At 49.2% G+C, this 18,795-nt stretch overlaps 1 long non-coding RNA gene across 1 annotated transcript; it reads left to right on the forward strand.

Moving 5' to 3' along the window:
• The first annotated feature begins 4,687 nt into the window (after nucleotides 1–4,687).
• On the forward strand, nucleotides 4,688–7,623 carry LOC134380163 (uncharacterized). The gene is made up of 2 exons (XR_010023855.1): nucleotides 4,688–4,805; nucleotides 7,017–7,623. It is a non-coding gene; the product is annotated as an uncharacterized LOC134380163 (long non-coding RNA).
• Nucleotides 7,624–18,795: the final 11,172 nt, after the last annotated feature.

Below are 18,795 nucleotides of genomic sequence, written 5' to 3' on the forward strand. Positions count from 1 at the left end.
ATTTAGAATATTGTTAGGACCTTTACTGCATTTCAAGTTGGATGAGGAGACGAAACATCTAATGAATTCACATGTGTTCTATAACATTTATAACACTTTATATAACATTTAAGAAACTGCAAAGTACCAAAGCTGGAAACTTTGACCTTTTGTTGCCATAAAATAGCACGCCTCAGGCACAGAAGGCTTAGCACATTTTTCCTTATTAAAACAGAAAACAGTAACCAGCACCAACCACCCAATCACAAGTCTTCAACTCTCCCCCCTCCACAGCCATGCCGGGCTGTTAATCTGCAAGTCATTGCGTTAATAGCTTTTGTTTGGTTTTGTCTTTAGCCTTTTGTTTTAAAAACCCATGGACTGGGGCGAGCCAGAGGAGCACGTAGCACCTTTGCCTTTGTTGGGTATCTCTCGTGTGGTGACAGCCACCAACCAGAATGGGCGCATTTCCATGAAAAGGGAGAGTTGGCTGACCAGAAGAACCAGTTACCTCCAGGGGCTGGGAATGTCCCTGCTGCAGCAGCCGGGAGCTCTGAAGTGAGAGAAAAGGCTCCATGTGACAGTAGGGAGGCTTGGGGCAAGCTGTCTGTATTTCAAACTCCGAAGGGTTCCCGCTGGCTTTGGGGTGGAACCTACTGGATATAAAAGGGAAATTAGGAAATCCCTTGTCAGGCATCTGAATGCTGATTTTAGGGCCAGGAAACCAAGGTCCAGGATGCTCTGCGGGCAACAGCGCAGGGTATGGGTGCCGAGTCCACCCGCGTGCCCTCAGTGCTTCTGTTCCACCCCACGCCAGTTTAGAGGTTTGTTTCTGCACAAAAACTGTGTCAGTTTCATTCTTTTTCTTGGGCATATGCTGCACGTCCATCCGTATGCTGGGATTTGAATGTGTCTCCCCCAAAGCATGTGTTAGAAACTTAACTTAATCACCAGTGCAACAGGAGGCCCGATAAGGCCATGAGGGCCCTGCCTTGTGAATGACTGGATGCAGCTGTCCTGGGCTGGGTTCATCGTAAGAGGAGGAGTTCAGTCCCTCTTCCCTCTGTCCGGTGCTCTCTTGCCCTCTGCCTTCTACCATGGCATGGCGCTGCCAGAAGGCCCTCACCAGATGCAGCCCTGAGCCTCTGGAACCATGAGCCAATACATTCTTGCTCATTATAAAGTACTCAGTCTGTGGTACGCAGTTACAGCAGCACGGAATGGACTGTGACACCATGCGTGCCCCCTGTCTGGGAAGGGTGCCGCTGATGCAGCTGTTGACAAATGCAGAGGCCCTCCCTGAGTGGCCTCACCTCTGTGCAGCCCCTGAGCCCCCTTCAGTGGACTCCGCTTGCCTCCTGCGCCCTCTCTCCCACTCCTCTCCTCCTCCCTGTTCCATCTTCATGGGTGAGCAGCCCTGGGGCTTAGGCGTTGGGGTCCCCTAGGACTCCCATCCAGCTCCTTGTCATTAAATGTTCTTTGAGTTCCAGCGACTCTAGATATATGTCTGCATGCTGGCCTCTCCGCTAAGCACCGCACACGATCGACTGCTTTTTTGGCACCTCTGAAAATCCAATCAGATCTCACACTCAGTGTGGCCAAAGAGAGTGTCGGCCCCCACTGCCCCCAGCCTTCACGCCTGCTCCTTCCCGCTCTTTCCAACCTCAGGGAGTGGCTCAAGCCGTCGATCTTCACGTCGAATAAACACTCACGTTGTCCCTTGGTTCTACCTTCTTTCAAAATACATCTCGTATCAAGCGGGAGGCCACTGGAGGTCCTTGGTGACCCTGGCTGGCCGCTCCAGAGGGTGGAGGCGAGACAGCACCGACGGCGTCTACAGGCAGCACCTCTGTGTGTGTGATGGAAACGGGGAAATAGGGCTGTGAGAAAGCAGGACGCCAAACTCAGTTTTAGGTTGTAACATACTGGAGCATGTTTTCTTGCTGTTGGAATGATCCCGTAGACAGGGAAAGCGGAGCTGGAAGAGAGAAGTCGCTCAGCAGGTGTGCAGGTCGGGAGGGCTGTGCACGGAGAGGCAGGTGCGCGTGCAGGTTACCTGCGGGGGGCGGCAAGCCCCAGGCAAAGGGGAGTCAGTCTGCTGGGCCTGGTGGGATGCCCGTGTGGGGTTCTGGGTCTTCCGTGGGGCCCCTCGGCGCGGTGGGTGGGACTCAGAGGGTGCAGGGCAGGAGGCCAGGCTGGGCCGCAGGCGGGACCCTGCCGGGAGCAGGCCAAGGCGAAGGTCGGTTCTTCTGCAGAAGAGAACGCGCCGATCTTTCATTTACTCTTAGGTCCCCCGTGCTCCTGGCGGGGCTGCTTTTCTTTGCCTTGTCCATGCGGTCCCTGGAATGCAGCTGGCAGGCTGGGCCGTGCGCTTTGTGCTGGAGGTGCGGGAGCGCAGAGCTGTCCCGTTCCCAAGGTGGCCGCGCCAGGATTCTGGCCCCAGGATGACAGGAGGACCAGGGGCCTTCATACTCAGCACTGTTTTTCGTCATCGACTGCCCCTGCTCTCGTCTAGGCTGCGAGGTGGGACCGGCCTTGGAGATGAGGCTCTGGCTTGGCTCTTGGGAAGCGACCCACACTCCGCTGGGCGGGATGGTGCTGGTGAGTGGCTCTACCCGCTCCATGGGGCGAAGGCTATTGTTCCCCTGGGAAAAGTGTTTCATCTTCCTGGTCCAAGAATCCTTCCTTGCTGGAAGAGCGTCTTGCCGGATTCTCTCCTCTGCCTCGGGGTTTGGGGCTGAGCAGGCCGGAGCGCACGGATGAGGTTCCCACGCGGGACGCGCCCTGGTCCCAGCTGTGCTTGAACCCACCTTCCCTGGACTAGGGCAGAGAGCTCCTGCCTGGGCCGGGGGGAGAGAGGGGATGCTGCCCTTCCTGCTCAGGTGTGTGACGCTTGCATGTGTCCCCTGAGCCCTAGAAAGCTCGTGGTGAACACGGGAGCCCAGTGTTCTCCATTTTGGGAATGAAGGGCCCGCTTGAGGCCATGTCTTGGGCAATGGTGGACGGCTGCAGCCATGAGGACAAGCTCATAGAGTTCTGTGACATAGTGACCAGCCAAGAAGCCCAGAGTAAGAGGTGACAAGAGGCAGGCAGGACAGAGAGGTGGGCTGACAGCGCTCAGAATCCACAAGCCACGGCTTCCTGTAAGGCCTCAGGTGGGCTCCAGCGGGAGGGTCGGCCTGGTAGGGTCCAGTCCTCTGCTGGGGGAGCGGGGTTTTCCTTCAGCAGAGACTGTGCTCAGAGGCGAAGCCCAGGACAGGAGAGCTGGCAGGGGCTGCGGTAGGGCACCTGCTTTTCTGAGGGCTGTGTGCTTTCCTGGCTTCAGGAGTCAGGGTTGGACCCAGATTAAGAAAAAACAAAAAACTCTGAAGCTCTTGATTTCAGGCTTCTTTGGCAAATCAGATCAAAAATAGCCTATGCCGAGTGAAGGAGACTTGGAGTGGGCATGAAGGGGACAGCAGAACCTGTCATTTCAAACAGGGCTCAAACACTGGAGAGAAAATAAACACTTTAGAAGGCACTTGACCTTTTAAACACTGGGCTCTAAAAATAGATTGAGGAACTGAGGCTTTTTAGGGGGTCAGGCTGCTCTCTGATTCCTTCTACCTGAGAGTCTGGCTCCCCTCCCTGACATTGCAGACAGCCCTGTTACCTGGCTGAGCTGAGAACATTCCTGTTACCTGGCTGAGCTGAGAATAGCCTGTTATCCAGGTGAATCTGAGAATAGCCTGTACCTGGCTGAGCTGAGAATAGGCTGTTATCCAGGTGAATCTGAGAATAGCCTGTACCTGGCTGAGCTGGGAACAGCCTGTACCTGGGTGAGCTGAGAATAGGCTGTTATCCTGGTGAATCTGAGAATAGCCTGTACCTGGCTGAGCTGAGAATAGGCTGTTATCCAGGTGAATCTGAGAATAGCCTGTACCTGGCTGAGCTGGGAACAGCCTGTACCTGGGTGAGCTGAGAATAGGCTGTTATCCTGGTGAATCTGGGAACAGCCTGTGACCAGGGTGAGCTGAGAACAAACAGCCTGTACCTGGGTAATTCTGGGAACAGCCTATACCTGGCTGAGCTGGGAACAGCCTGTACCTGGGTGAACTGGGAACAGCCTGTACCTGGGTGGCAGCTCTCCTGTCGTCCAAAGGAGTGAGGTGGGGTAGGCGATCTCGCCGACTCTAGAGTGTGTTTTGTCTCACTTCATGGCTTTACCTAATTAGTATGTTAATATCCTCCACTCTGTAGGTTTTAGCAGGAAGCTATTTTCCAGATTCAAAACCAAGAATTGGCTGTGCAGCTGGGCCTTGTCCAAACTCTAACATTTTTGTAAACTTCTTTCAAAGCTGTCTGTGCAGCCTGCTGTGCTCAGGCCGTGTCTGAGGTCACACCCCCAGCGCTGTCTGGCCCAGGGGAGGAAGAGGCAGGGAGGGCTGCTGTCTTCTAGGTCCTCCCTTCCCTGAAGTCCCTTCTCTTCTCTTGGGACAGCTGGCCTCACCCGTCCTGCTGGGCCAGACCCCAGGGGGCTGGGTGATCAGAGGGTCTTTAAGTGAAGGGTTTTCCATGCATAATCAACTTCCCTTTCAGGCATAATTTTAGCACGTCTTAATAGGAAAATTCTATCCGAAAGCATGCCAACTAAAAAATCAGATTACGTGGACAGGATAAAAATAGCTCGGCCACTCAGCAAAACCCCAGCCCTCCTACTCCTCACATCTGCAGGGTACATCTTGTTGGTGGGGCTCAGTCCTGCTCTCCCACGGCAGAGGGTGACTGGTAACTTCGCTGCTTCCTGGAAAAGGTCAAAGGTCTTGGGTCCGACTCCCTTTCCCCAGGTAATTTAAAAGTGAACAAGAGGGAGCTCATTATTTCCTGAATGCTCAGCCAGAGCATGTGGAAGGGCGTGTGGAAGGGCATTAGAAGGGTCGGTGCATGGAAGGGTCTGCGTGCAGAAGGGCACATGGAAGGGTCTGTGTGTAGAAGGGTCAGCACATGGAAGGGTCTGCGCGTGGAAGGGTCTGCACGTGGATGGGTCTGCACGTGGAAGGGTCGGCGCGTGGAAGGGTCGGCGCGTGGAAGGGCGTGTGGAAGGGTCAGCGCATGGAAGGGTCTGCGCGTGGAAGGGTCTGCACGTGGATGGGTCTGCACGTGGAAGGGTCGGCGCGTGGAAGGGTCGGCGCGTGGAAGGGCGTGTGGAAGGGTCAGCACATGGAAGGGTCTGCGCGTGGAAGGGTCTGCGCGTGGAAGGGTCTGCACGTGGAAGGGTTGGCACGTGGAAGGGTCAGCGTGTGGAAGGGTCTGTGTGTGGAAGGGTCGGTGCGTGGAAGGGTCTGCAGGTCAGTGCGTGGAAAGGACGGCGCGTGGAAGGGTCAGCGCATGGAAGGATCTGCGTGTGGAAGGGTCTGCGCGTGGAAGGGTCAGCGCGTGGAAGGGTCTGCGTGTGGAAGGGTCTGCGCGTGGAAGGGTCAGCGCATGGAAGGGTCTGCGTGTGGAAGGGTCAGCGCGTGGAAGGGTCTGCGTGTGGAAGGGTCTGCGCGTGGAAGGGTCAGCGCATGGAAGGGTCTGCGTGTGGAAGGGTCTGCGCGTGGAAGGGTCAGCGCATGGAAGGGTCTGCGTGTGGAAGGGTCTGCGCGTGGAAGGGTCAGCGCATGGAAGGGTCTGCGTGTGGAAGGGTCGGCGCGTGGAAGGGTCTGCAGGTCAGTGCGTGGAAGGGACGGCGCGTGGAAGGGTCAGCGCATGGAAGGATCTGCGTGTGGAAGGGTCTGCACATGGAAGGGTCTGCAGGTTGGCGCGTGGAAGGGCGTGTGGAAGGGTCAGCGCATGGAAGGGTCTGCGTGTGGAAGGGTCTGCGCGTGGAAGGGTCAGCGCGTGGAAGGGTCTGCCTGTGGCCTTTGGTCACTGAGGCCTTGTAGGGAAGGGAGGGGCTGCCCTCGCCACCACGTGAGTTTCCAGACCTGATCTGAGCTGCACGCAGCTGCACGGCCATGCCAATCTGTTGTCTTTTCCCATCACTTCTCTCCTCTGATCCTCTTCCCTCTGGCCTCTCAAACGATCTTGAGATTTTGCCCTGTCTGGGCTCCGTGGAGTCGATCTCCATGTCTGCTTGTGCTCAGAGCTGTCTTCACTGACACTGTGTGTGGCACCATCAGCCATGGGATGAGCCAACCGTTGTGTTTTCATTCAGATTTGGTGACTAATATCTGCACTGTTGATCGTCCCCACCAGCTGGTGACTCACTTTCCTCACCAAGGAGGCCCAGCCCCACATCGTTTTGCCTTTTCCCATCTATTTACACAGTGTGGGTGTAGGAGGTGAGAAATCCAGCCCATAGTTTCCTTTCTGAGTCAATTGTCTCACAAAGTAAGGAGTCAGAAGTAAGTGAATATCCTTCATTCAAAGTCTGGAAAATGACGGGGGCCCCTTTCATGCTGTGTTCCCAAGGAGTGGAGCAGAGCCCGCGCCTCCTTGTCCTGTGGTGGTCTCGGCTGTTCCTCTGTGAGGGTCTGGGGAACTCTTAGCCAGGTGTCATGTGTCTGCAGATGGCATCCTCAGGAAAGGCAGCTCAGAGGCCACAGCTCCAGATGCTCCCAAGGATGCAGGCCAGAACAGGGCCACAGCGCCCGAGTGCTGGCAGTAGCTAACAACTTATCACTTTCTCTGAGCAAGGGTCCCTGCCTCTCTGCCAGGGAGAGGCCGTCTCCTACACTTCCTTAGAAGGACTATGACCTGGCCATGAGACAGGCATAGCAGCTCAGAAAGCAACTGGCAACTTCGAAATGGGAGAGAGGTTAGAATGAAATGTGACCACAGAGTTGATACCTGCCCCATTTTGCATCTTGCCCTTGACTGCGATTTTCAAAGAAGATGCTTTTAAAGTCCTTATGATGAATTTAGGAGAACTGAGATCTTAAAAGAGAATTCTACTAAAGTCCTTATGATGGATTTAGGAGAACAAGTATGTTGATAGATGTGTCAAGCTACAGTTCAAATGGTGTTTCTTTCAGTCACATAAATAGCTGAGCTGATTCTCTTCAAACCTCCCATAGGATAAACCGGTTGCTTGATGCTGGGTTCCTGTGGCATGGACTGTGCTCCCCTCTGGCCGTCTGGTGAAGCTTGTGGATGCGTGGTCAGAACGATGTTTCTAAACATAAAATAAAACACATAGGATGGGCAGATTGGACTTTCTACAGACGGTGTGACGCGTCCCTCAGGCTGCACGCTTCTCTTGAGTGTGGCCCTGACACGCCTCGACCAAGTCCATTTCTCTACCTCCTGGGATTTGGGCAGCTTTGAGAATACCTGCACCAATAGAATAGGAGAAAGTGATGGTATATCAGCTCTGGACGTAGCCCTTGACCGTCCGGCACCTGCTGCTTCCTCCCTTGGGAAGGCGTCTTACGTAAGGAGTGCAACCGCCTGAGACCACCAGTGCGAGAGGCCAAGGCCCGAGAGACAAGGCACCACACTCAGAGGAAGACTGAGGAGCCCTGAGGAGGCAGCAGACTGAGTGGGGACACGTCTGCAAGGGGACCTGCAAGTCCCCCAGCCCAGCCAAGACCATGTGGGTCACATTCGAGCTGCCCAGCTGAGCGTCCTTCAATCTCCTGATCCACAAAATTGTCAGGAAAAGAAAATGGTTGCTTTAGGTCACGGAGTTTGTTTTTGTATTTTTGTGTGTGTGGGTGTGTATTTGTTTTTGGAGCGAGTGGTGTTGTTCCTCAGCAATAGTAAACTAGAATATAGGATTACCAAGGAAATGAATTGAAGTACAAGCTGTGATGGCTACTTTTCTGTGTCAACTTGACTGGGCCATGGAGTGCCCAGATATCTGGTCAAACGTTACGCTGAGTATTTCTGTGGGTGTTTTTGGACAAGATTAACATTTGAATCAGTAGACTGAGCAAGGCCGGTTGTCCCTCCTAACGTGGGTGAGCCTCATCCAATCAGTCGAAGGCCTAAAAAGAACAAAAAGGCTGACTTTCCCCTAGTAAAGAAAATTCTTCCTGCCTGATGGCCTTTGAGCTAGGATGTTGGTATTTTTTCCTGCTTTCGGACTTGAATAGAAAGATCAGCTCTTCCTGGGCCTTGAGCCTGCCTGGCTTTAGACTGGCACTTATACCATCAGCTCTCCTGGGTGTCCAGCTTGCCAGCTCACCCTGCAGATCTTGGGACTTGCCAGGATACACACACGCATGCGTGTACACACACACACACACACACACACACACACACACACACACACACACACACACACACACCCTATCTCCTCTGTTTCCCTGAATATAACACAGGTTAAACCAAGAATGCCAAGAAAACTCATAGAGGTCATGAGTTCATTATGTTAGAATGACAATGTACTCGGTTTTCACTTAGCAGCAGGCAAGAACAATTAGTCAGAAATTAGCACCTAGGATGGGTAGAGATGTGTACAAATCTAGGGACGATAGCAGGAAGTCTAAAAGGCAAGACCCCTGCCCTTTTAGGGAGCCTCCATTCTGCTTGGAAGACCCAGGACATGAGTTAATGATGCATATGGGTGCATTGAGTGATAAAACAATGCCATACAGAGGTAAAAAGCAAGCCCAGGGCAGGCTGCAAAAAGTGCCCCAGGGTGTCAGGGCAGCTGGATCACTTTCCCTGGAAGGGGCAGTGCAGCAAGCCAGCAAGGGTGGGAGAGTTTGCTTGTTCTACTCAGGAGAGTGACTGGTGGTTCATTTGCATCAGAGATGGCCTGTCTACAAGCACAGTGAAATATGCAGCCTGATAATGTCCCTGGAGGAACCCCTGACAACAGAAGGGCAGGGGCTGCTGGAGAAGGCCAGCCTCCTCTAGGACCATCAGGGGGCTTCCTGTGGGCATCCCAGGAGGCCCTGCAGAGCCATGTCTGTCTGCTCACAGTGGTGGCCTTGAGCATGTCTTTTCATGGGCTGCTGCTTTCCTGAATACAGCCCCGATCCTGGTGCTAGTGGCTCAGGAGGCTTTGATTCCACCCTCTGTCTGGACTGCGTGGACTCTCCATGTTCTCGTGGGCATTGCTAGTGGGACATCCACGTGCATGCTTTAACTGTCACGTGGCGACTCACAGGCTCCATCTCCTACCGCCCTCCTGCTGCAGCTCCCAAGGGTGACTCTTCTTGTTTTAGGCCTGCTAGGCACTGGGTGCACCACTTACACATCTCTATTCCTCGTCGCAGCCTGGCAAGGCAGGTGCCGAGTTTCCTTAGACATGGCAGCCAGTTACTGGAGGTGCCCCAGCCTCGCACCGAGCCCTGTCTCGCAACACTGCTGCCCTCAGGAGCCCTCCCTTGCCCATGTCCCATTTGCCACGTGCAGAGTGCAGGCTCCCTCCTGGTGTGGTGCTTTTGACTGCACGCCTGGGCTGGCCTCTGGCTGTGCCACATAAGGGATTCTTGTCACTGCCAAGACACAGAAAGCAGAATGCCTTCCTGTCATTGGGTAGGAGTGCTGTGGTCCAGGGTCACCCAAAGCAGCAGTAAGACCTTGTGGTGACTTGCAGTCCTGATGATGCTATTTCTCTGGACCCGCCAGACCCTGGATGAGACCACGCAGAGGTGAGACGTGTGTGAGTTGTCAGCTCTGCTTTCCCAGGCTCACTGCCCACTTACAGCGAGTGCTCAGCCACGCTGCCCAAGGCATGACTGGATTTTTGACAAGCTCCATTTAACCTTTTTGTGGACTGTGGTCCCCAATCCACTGTGATTTTTAATCTCACACAAGGCATGGCTTATTTTCTTGGACTGGCTGTTCCTAAGCTTGTCCTGCTCTGAACGGAAGCCACCTGTATCCTCCAGGTACTTCCCCTGGGGCAGGCTTCCAGCACAGGATCACGAGGCGAGCCTTCTGCAAGGCCAGTGCTGAGTTTGGTGGCACGAGGCAGCAGGCCTGCAGCACAAGGTGCCTCGTTGTCTGCACACCTTGGCCTTCAGCAGCAGCCTTCTGTCCCTGCGACTCCCTTCCCAGAGTGCTCTTCTGCCACTGCACAGGCCCGGCTCTGGGTTTCACAGCTGCTGTGCATGCGGGGCTTTCTTGTTACCGGGATGGCTGTGGCCTCTTCTGAAATATGCTGTACTTCCATGCCCTGTATTATGTATTTTCTTCCTAATGGTTGCTGACCTCACAGCAACGTCATAAGATGGTTTGCATTACTTGTTGGCAGGCCTTAGAGCGCCTAAAGCGGTTTTCTGATAATATTCCATTTGCAGAGAAGGGCCAGGGTCCCTAGGCAGATTATGCCATAAGTGTGTCTTGGCAGGGTTCTGGGTGCCAATGGCATGTGCCGTGGTTCAGAGGTTCTCAGGGATCGTCTGGATCTGAGCTGGTGGCCGTGGGAAGCCAGCCTGGTCCAGCTCCACCCCTTACCCTGACCTCGCTGGAGGGCAGAGGCATGAGGAGCATCTGCTGAGTGGATGGATGGATACCCCTCCCTGCCCGCTGCCCGGAACTCCCTCCTGATCTCCAATCCACACCCATCTCCCCACTGCTGGAGATTCCTGGAATTTGCACCTCTTGTCCTTGGAAGTATCCCCGTCATGGGTCCTGCCATGTGGATCTGTCCTGGGGTTATCTTCCTGATGACCTTTATGGGACGGGGCCCATCAAGACAGCAGGACCATGCCATGCGATGTGGGTGAGGGAGGCATTCCAAGGGTAAGATGGCAGGGCTGAGGGGGGCAGTGGGAGGGGCCCAGGGCAGTGCAAGCGTCTGAGAAAGGGCATCACTCAGCCCCTGGAGCCCTGGCACAGTGGGCAAATCAGAGCACAGGGTGTTGGCAGCTGGAGGGAGCACAGCGGAGCCAGTGGAAAAGTCTATGGAGCACTGCCACCTCTAGGATGAGGTCCAGACCGAGGGTCTCCTGCTGGGCCTGGGCCCCTGGGGGTCAGCAAGAAGAGCAGGGGGAGGGAGAGCGTCTCTGTGAATGTCTGTCACCGCCGAGAAACACAATGACCTGCTGAGCAAAAGTGGCAGCTTCCCCTCTACCTTGCAGATCTCAAGTAGAACCCCTCTTTTGGCCAACAGTATACATGGAAGTGGGTTCTGGAAAGATCATTCCAGCCACATGAGGTTGATTCCACATCAGTCACATAATGCAAATGGCCACAGTTGGCGCTTGTATTTCTTTTTTTGATGATAGGAAACAGGCTAAGGGAGCAAATAAAGCACTTTTGTAGACCCAGCATTCCTCATGGGTCTGCCAGTTGGTTACTGTGACTGTAAATGCATAGCCCATCTCCAAGGTTGTGAGGAGGAGCAGTTAAAGGCAGTCTGCGTCCATTTCTAAAATCCTGCCATTTCAGGAAAGATACGTAAATGGAATCACACAGTATGTGACTGTTTGGGAGTGGCTTTTTTCACTCGGGATGACCCCTTGAGACCCACCAAGTTGTTTCATGTGCTGATAGCACATTCCTTTTGGCTACTGAGCAGCGTTCCGCGGTGAGCGTGTGCAGTAGCTCACCCCACCAGTCACCAGTCTCTGACTGCCGCAAATAAAGCTGCTGTGAGTATTCACGTACAGGTTTTTGTGTGAAGGTAGGTTTTCATTTCTCTGGAATAAACGCTCAGGAACACAGCTGCTACGTCGAAGGGGTCTGCATGTTTAGTCTTATGAGAAATGACTAAGCTGTTTGAAGTGGCTGCACCGTTTTACATTATCACCAATATTTTTTATTTTTAAATTGAAATGTTATTAAATGAATTAAGGTGTAGGGGTCCTTGGGATGCTGGAAATGTTCGGTGTCTCAACTGTGGTGGTGGATACACCACTGTACACATATGAGAAGACTGAATAGAACTAAACACACACACACACGTGTATATATACGACCAGGGGAGTCTGCATATGACAGGTGGGGTGTACCAGTGTCAATATCCCGACCGTGAAATTGTAGTATCATTTTGCCAAGATGTTACCACTGGGAAAAGAGGGTAAAAGTAACTTCATGTGAACCTATAATTATCTAAAAGTTAAAAAAAAAATGTTAATTAAAAAAACAAATTAAATAAAATATGTGGTATTTATTCAAACACAAGTCTATTAAAACATTAAAAACTGTTATGATTAGAGAAATGCTGTTGCCGTGACTTGCTTTTCTAGTTTGGGGGCAAGTGCTAAGACTCCCAGACCTCTCTGAAGGTCACGCCTTCCTCCAGGCACCCGCGAGAAGAGGCTTTTAGATGTAGATCCTTCTTCCAACCCGCTCCGACCCCGCTTAGGGGCTGGAGAAGGGAGGGGTAGGACCGGCCAAGGGCGGTGCCCCAAGAGCAGGGCAGGTGGAAGAGCAGACCGATTGTGCCACTGCTGAGAGCCAAGTGGGAGAAGATGCCTCCAGAACCAGCGGGAAGTGACACTAAGAGTTTGTGAGGGCTGAGCCGTCAGGCCTGCCATGCCCTGTACTGACAGAGATAATTGGTGTCCAATGACAGGGAGGCTCAAGAGCAGAGAGAGACGGCCTGAAATACTGGCAGGGCCAGGCACCCAGCACTGTCCCGTTCCCTGCTGGTGGGGAACCCTGCTCTGTTAAGTGCTTACTAAGTACCACCTGTGCTCTGCTGGCTTCTGAGGTGACAGAGTTCCTCAGGGGAAATGTTGTCCTCTATGGTAGACTGTCTTATGACCAAAAGCTTTGCAGCATTAAAATGTGATCCCTCTCATTAAGTTGCCATGTGAATCCTATAAATAACTCCAGATAGGAGACCCGGTGACAGCCTTTCACTATTATTTAAAACAAATATTGGTCATTTATAACCAGGTCATCAAGGCGACCATTGCTTCCTAAATCCTATTATTTCCTTAGCTGGACTTGGGAAATGAGATCTTCAAAATAACCCGGAAGGTGGAGAGAGAACCTGCCAGGTGGCCGCCCTTTCTTGGAATTCAGCCTCCTTGAGAATAGAAATTTTCTTCACAATTTATACTGTGGTTATCTTTGCACTTTTTCTACTTTGATGTTCTACGCATGCATAATGTTTTCTCTTACACTTAATTCTGACCTTGCAAGGACTGTAAAGGGTCTGAGATTTTGGCCTGCTTGCAAGCTAACATGTTAACTTGCAACAGTTTCCTGGGTGCTGGCAGAAGATAGGAGACTCTTGTGTCAGAAACAAAGGACAGCTTGCTACTGATGGCAGTAACAGTAGCCAGAGTATCAGTACTCTGCACGTGCTCCTGGAGTCCTAATTCCCACAGGGCAACTTGAAGAGGGTCAGGTGACACCTGCATGTGCAGTGGGCTACATTAGAGGAGTGGAACCCGAACTCAGGGAACCCAGATTTCCTGTAAGCATGCCTGCCTCTTGTTCTGCAGAGAGGCATTATCTTTATCACACTGAACCACAAGCATGCCCCTTGTTCCAGAGGAAGACACTCTATCCTCCAAGCATCCTTGCAAAGATAGTCTGGAACAAAGGGCAGCCAGTACCTCATTCTTTTTTTTCTTTTTTTCAACTTTCTAAATCAGTAAACATTTATTTTTATAAGTTTAGCTATGTAATATCTACTTGTACAATTAATCAATGACAACAAAGAGGCCATTTTAGTGGCCTCTAAATACAAAATTAGAAATTACGAAAGAAATTTAAAGTCACATATCAGCTTCAATATCACATTAATTTTTGTTTTGTTTCAGTTCTAAAGGATAGAGAAAGATCTACATTTCCTAAGATAAATAGTTGCAAATGGTAACAGTTATTTCTAAAGAGCATGGCTTGAAATTTCAATGGGATCTTCATACTGAATGACATTTTGTACGTGATTGGGGTAACCTAACATTACAAATGAAGTCGCTGGCAGATAGCATTCAGTTTGAGGTCTGCCAGTACCCCATTACTGACACATGCAGAGTTGCAAAAGATCCATGGAGAATTGTCTCCCAAAGGACCATGGACTAAATTCTTATTTAATTAAAAAATCTATTCTGGATGAACTCCTGCCCCCAGTTCTGCAGGTTATGGCCTGTTCTTACCTGTACTTCTACACAAGCCACGTGGCACTGTGGTGCAGCCATGATGGTGTGCTGCCTGGCTCTCGCTTCCAGAGAGACTGTGCCTTTCAGCTGTAGGGAGCACAGTCAGCTGCCAGCCCCCAGCTGCAGTGCCTTCGGGGTCCCCTGCAGTATTTAAGCTGAAGCTATGTTATTCTCAGGCTGTCCCAAGCCAAAGACGACGGGGCGTTGGAGTCTGGTCATCTCTGCCCAGTGCAGAACTTCTCTGCCGGCTCCGCACGTGCTGGAGCTTCCTGCTGGCCTGGCTCCAGTGTCCCCACGCTGCGCCACGTCCGAGGCCCCCCCACCGGCCCCTCCCTCCTCCCTCTCCTTTCGGGGGTGTTGGCTGGTGTCGGGGGGTGAGGGTGGGAGAGAAGGCTGTCTTTCTCTTTCTCTGGATATCCTGCTTCCTCTCCCTGTATCTCCCAATAAATCTTTTGAACTTCAAACTCTTGGTGTCCACCTCCTGAAGGTCTGAACTGACACACTTGATTGGACCAGCCACTCAGTTGCTCTTTGAGGAATTATCTGAAAAACGTAAGACCGAGCAAGCCTCCCTGCAAGACCCCTGTGGTTAGAAAACTCTGAGCTTCTGTGGTAGAGTCCTGAAGCATTGCCCACCCCAGGGTTATTTCAGTACTGACTTCACATTTCCCAGGAACCTGTCCATAGCCCATCAATATCTTTCAGAAGCCAGGGACAGACATTCAGCCCGTGTCCCTGGTTGCACTTCCCAGAATTTCTGTTTGCTCTTGCTCATCCATGAGGGTGCAGATCGTCTCCCTGCCCAGGCTGCCCAGACTTCCTCTTTTGTGATTCCAGTTGGTGAATATCCATCTCCCCCTTAGACAGTGACCTTTACAGCTGTAGGACACCTATTGTCTTCAACAGCTAGAACGAGGCACATAGTAAGCCCTAAAAAAATTTTGCCTGATGAATAACAAGTGACAGATACTCCAAAGTATTAATTTGCTACATCCTGAGCCTAATAAATAATTCCAAGTGCTCCTCACACTCCTCAATACCCTTTGCTTACTCCTCTCTCAAATAGGCTCAGGGAGTTATCTGATAAAACACTGTCATCCTTGTCTTAAAAATTATCAGAATTATTTTGCACTCACTGTGAATAGTGTATCAATTGTTACTCCTGCAGTGGAAGAGAACGTCAGTAACTTCCCAGCTGGTGACATTCAGGAGCTGTAGGTGCCACACAACAACATTTATAGACTCCAAGAATGGTTTACAGCATCTACATGAGAGTCACTCCAGCCCAAACTCTGCTGAGACATAGACTTTCATTGTGGTCACCTCTGGAAAAACCCACAAGGATGAGAGAAAAGCTCCTTTGCCTTAGGGACTTCCCCAGAAAAGAAACACTTGGAATCCTTGGAACTTTTACTTTGTTGCTGAGACTAAAGAAAATTCTTTGATAAGTCTGATGGGCATTTCTGAAAAACAATGATCCAACTCACCTCCACCCCCTTGACTTTTCCTGGAACGGGCCCCAATCATTTCAAAACTTTTCTGTTTTTCTGTAAGCCAACACCCTTCCTAAGCATATGATGTTCCTGGACAGTCAAGATTTGGCATCTTTTCCAAACCTCTGGGGACAGCAAGTTCAAGCTGTGTCCATGCTGTTATATGGCATGTCCACTGATCCACCCCCTCGAGACTGGATTTTAAGTTTAGCAAGCCATGAGAATGCTTTCTGACGTCAACCTGCATGTTCAAATAGTCACCTCGCATCTACTTCTCTCCCTCTACTGTGACCACTCAGTCTGGAACCTGAGGTCAGGGTTGCTGTTGATAAAGTAAAGGAAAGTAAAGGAATAGATGGCGCGGTGCCCACACTGATTTCGCAAGCTCAGGAGGAACCTCCCACAGCCACAGTCATTGCTTATTGCCACTTGCTGCTCTTGTGGTTTTGGAGAACAGTCTTTATTACTTATCTTTTCCACGTGACATGAAAGAGCCTCGTTCAGCTTATCACCAGCGCCCGCTCTCACAGACTCCCCGACAGCCTCTTCTGGCTTTGTGACCACTGACCTTGGCTGCTTCACTGCGTGGTCACTGCTAACACCAGGATGCTTATGTTTATCTTCCTCCTCTGTGTTTATGTCACTTGTCTTAGACAAAAATGTGATCGTACTCTATGAACAGTGTAATGTTCTGCCTTTCTCCCTCAATATCTTGTTATAAAAATTTCTCCATCGCTGCTAAAGATCTTCAAAGTATCAATTCTATTTGTTGTAAAATATTTATTATAGTATTATACCATGGGCCGTAATTTATTCGGTCATCTCCTATTTTTTGACATTTAGGGTGTTGTTAAAATTATACTATTGTAAGCAATGCTACGATGAATTTCATTTGATATAAATCTTTGTGTCGTTGTCAGGATCTAGGTTTCAGCAGATAAACATCCTTTATTGGACATGTAATTGAACAAGAAATAAACCAAGTGCTCGATGCAAAAGAGCACAAAACATGGGTGAACAATACCGTTCCCCATATGAGATCCAACTTTCACTTAGGATAGATGTCCTAGAGTGGTAATTAATGAGTTTGTTTCTGTTTATAACATTTTTATAGTTCCACCAGCTCCTCTTCTGCTACTGCAAAACCTCAAAGGTCACTGCTTTATACTTGTTGCTAATCTAAGTGAAAAAGGCCATCTCATTGTTGTTTTAACTGTTTAAATTAAATTTTAACTTCATTTAAAATTTTAATTTCTTTCATTATCATTGAGAGTAAAGATTCTTTTCAGATGTTTACTACCTATTCGTATTTTTTAAAGTAGCCAATAGACTTAACAAAAAAATTAACCTGAAACTTCTCTGAGCACCCCCTTGCCGTTTCACCTTTGGAGTGTAAATGTTTCCAAGTAGCCATCAGAACGGCCCTGGCAGCACTCACGTTCTCTCCCTGGCAATCTCTGCTCTGAGGTCAGATCTGCCTCTGAGGTCTTCCCACATCTTATTGCTCACGATGAGTCTCAGTTCCCTGTCCTTAGCAAGGCTTTACAAAACAAACCTCCAACAGAAAACCCACTCCTTATTGGATGGTCCTGTGACAGGAGTGGAAAGTTGAAAAATATCCACAGACTTCTGCAGACAATGTGAGTTGGTTGGTAAGGAAAGGAAGCTTAGAGGGGAAATTTTGTTAATACCCCGTGAGAGCTCAGTAGGAAAATTTAATTTTAGAAGACAACCTCAAAGAAACATATATGTGAATATACGTAGGTCTCAGCATCTTCTCACATTATGGGATTCAGTAGACACACCCAGGAACTTCAGAAGCTAGAACTCCCAGATGGAGGTTGATTGCTATTGAAAAAGGCAGTGGGTGAGGAAAACTGAAAAACAGACACGTCTAAAGGACACCAAAAGAACGTATACGTTGTCTTCAAGTGCACATGGAGTATTTGTGGCAATTAACCATGTCCTAACGACAGAGCAAGTATTTATTACCCAAAGAGTTAATAATTACACACAAATGATTTTCTGATTATAATGAAGTTAGTCAAAAGATCACTTAGTATATACACAGCATATATATGTGTATATATATTTAGAATGGAGTGATAAAACATTATTGAAACTTTTGTAATACAGCTAAACCAGTGTTTAGAGGAGAATAAATATTTATGCTAGAGAAGAAATGCTCGAATTTATTGAGAAAAGCAGCGAGCTCTGAAAGAGTAAAATCAAAGAATACAAAAGGAAGGAGGCAACAGAAGTAATAGAAAATTTTATGAAATACAAAACAAGTGTAAAATAGGGAGAATCAATAAATCTAACAGATGGCTCTATGAAACAACAAATAAAATAGGCAAATTTAGTCAAAATAGACTGGGGGGGAAGAAAAAAGAAAGGGAAAAGACTGAGTTGGCCCAAATAAGCCACACTAGAAATGAGAAAGACATGGAACTACAGGCAGAGAATAGAAGTAAGAGCATATTAAGAACAACAATCAACTTAAAAAAAATAGAAATATGGATAAGCATGTAACTCGGCAAAACTCAAAAGCAAAAAAGAATCTGAATGGACCTTTAACCGTTAAAGAAATGGAGTCAGTAGTTTAAAAATCTACTCTGTTTAATACTGTACTCAAAGTGCCAGGAGAACCGGATGGTTTCATAAGAGAATTCTACCAAACATTCAAGGAATAGGTATTTCAATATTATAGAGGATGTTCTGGAGAACAGAGGAAGGCTTGCTCTTTGACTCATCTGCTGAGGCTTCTTTATTTTTTATATAGAGAAAACCAGGACAGTACAAGGAAGGGAAACATCATCTCCTTTACAAATGCAGACATGCAAATCCTAATAGATAGTAGCAGAGTCTAGAAACTTGTAAAAAAATAAATAAATCTTGACAAATCTGGGTTTTTAAGAAATGAAACATTGGCTTTACGTTTGAAAAATCTATTAATTCATTCATTATACAAACCTATAGGAACTTAGGAATAGAATTAAGGCCTTTTAACCCAATAGAAATCATCTACAAAAAAAAAAACAAAAACAAAAACAAAACAGTACAAAACAAAAAAAACCCCCTATAACCAACAGCATAAATGGTAAAACATTAAAATGAATTTCTTTAAAGTCAAGAAAATCTGAGAATGTCTGCTGTCACCCTTCTTATCCAGTATGTTATTTGAGCTATATCACATTATATTAAAAGAAAATAAGAGATTTTCAAAGGGGAATGTCCAAAGGGAAAGGAAAACTGAAATTATCTGTAGATGATAAGATTGTTGACATAGAAAATCCAAGGGAATCTACAAATAATTAGAATCAACGAGAGTTTTAGCCATATTG

Source organism: Cynocephalus volans, chromosome 6, assembly GCF_027409185.1.
Source record: "Cynocephalus volans isolate mCynVol1 chromosome 6, mCynVol1.pri, whole genome shotgun sequence".
In the NCBI taxonomy this organism is placed as follows: domain Eukaryota; kingdom Metazoa; phylum Chordata; class Mammalia; order Dermoptera; family Cynocephalidae; genus Cynocephalus; species Cynocephalus volans.